The sequence below is a fragment of the Galeopterus variegatus genome, unplaced genomic scaffold (assembly GCF_000696425.1).
Source record: "Galeopterus variegatus unplaced genomic scaffold, G_variegatus-3.0.2 Scaffold486, whole genome shotgun sequence".
NCBI lineage: Eukaryota > Metazoa > Chordata > Mammalia > Dermoptera > Cynocephalidae > Galeopterus > Galeopterus variegatus.
In genome coordinates this window covers 632,597-634,155 of record NW_007726597.1, presented here as the reverse complement: position 1 = coordinate 634,155, position 1,559 = coordinate 632,597, and the positions used below count along the sequence as shown (strand labels likewise).

At 44.3% G+C, this 1,559-nt stretch overlaps 1 protein-coding gene across 2 annotated transcripts in view; it reads right to left on the bottom strand.

Annotated features, from left to right (window-relative positions):
* NUCB1 (nucleobindin 1) overlaps window positions 1–1,559 on the bottom strand; it is a 28,037-nt gene that overhangs the window by 5,068 nt on the left and 21,410 nt on the right. The gene's annotated exons all lie outside the window — the stretch shown is intronic.

Genomic DNA, 1,559 nt, shown 5'->3' with positions numbered 1-1,559 from the left:
CATCTCTTTTTTTTTTTTTTTTTTTTTTTAAAGATGACTGGTAAGGGGATCTCAACCCTTGGCTTGGTGTTGTCAGCACCACGCTCAGCCAGTGAGCAAACTGGCCATCCCTATATGGGATCCGAACCTGTGGCCTTGGCGTTATGAGCACCGCACTCTCCCGAGTGAGCCACGGGCCGGCCCTTAGACATCTCTAATTTAACGTGACCTGCCCAGTTCCCGATCTTCCCCGTCAAACATGTTCCTCCTGTCTTAATGGAAGGTAATTCCACCCTTCCAGTTGCTTGGGCCAAACACCTTTGGGTCACTCTTGACTCTCTCATTCTCTTGTACCCTCATCCAGTCCATTTGCAAGCCTATCAGCTTGACATTCAAGATGATTCCAGAGTTCAACCACTTCTCTCTGTTTCCCGTGGTCCAGCCACCAGCACCTCTCGCCTTCTCACTGGTCTCCTGGTTTTGTCCCTTGCTCCTGCCATCTGTTCTCAACACAGCACTTGGATGGGTTCTGTCAACCTTTAAGGAAGTCATATCAGTCCTTTGTTCAAAACTCTTTTGTGGTGTCCCATCATGGACAGAATAAAATCCAAATTCCTTACCATGGCTGAAGGGCCATGAGGAGCTGCTATTACCTGCCCAAACATTCCTGCTGTCACTTTTTCCTTCACGCATTCTGCTCCAGCAACCCTGGAAATCCATCAAGTTCAATTCTTCCCTATAGGTGCTTCCTGTTTCCCTCCGTCTAGAATGTTCTTCCCCCAAATATCTGCAAGTCCCCACCCATTACTTCACTGAGGTCTCTGTCCAAATGTCTTCTCTCTAGACCTGCACTGTCCAATACAGCAGCCACTAGCTGCATGGGGCAACTGAAATGGAAATTAACATCGAGTACCATGAAAAATTCAGTTTCTCAACATTATGCTAAGTGAAATACACCAGTCACAAAAGAAGACAAGTATTATATGATTCCACTCATCTGAGGTACCCATAGTAGTCAAAATCACAGAGACAGAAAGTAGGATGGTGGTTGCTGGGGCAGGGAAGGGGAAACAGGGCATTGTTGTTTAATGGGCACAGAGTTTCAGTTTTGCAAGATGAAAAGAGTTCTGGGGACTGGTTGCACAACAATGCAAATATACTTAATGCTACTGAACTGTACATTTCTTTTTTTTTGGTGACTGGCCAGTGTGGAGATCTGTCCTCTTGACCTTGGTGTTGTAACACTGCTCTAACCAACTGAGCTAACTGGACGGCCCTGAACTGTACCTTAAAAAATTATAAGATGGTAAATTTTATGTAATGTGTATTTTAGCACAATTAAAAATTTTTTTAATAAAAAATTTTCATTTATCAAAACTAAAAATTAGGGCTGGCCAGATAGCTCAGTCTGTTAGAGCGTGGTGCTGATAACACCAAGGTCCAGGGTTTGATCCCTGTACTGGCCAGCCACCAAAAACAAACAAACAAAAAAAACCACCCAAAAACTAAAATTTTTTTTTCCTTTTTGTCTTTTTTCGTGACCGGTAACGGGATTGCAACCCTCAGTGTCGCGCCCGCAC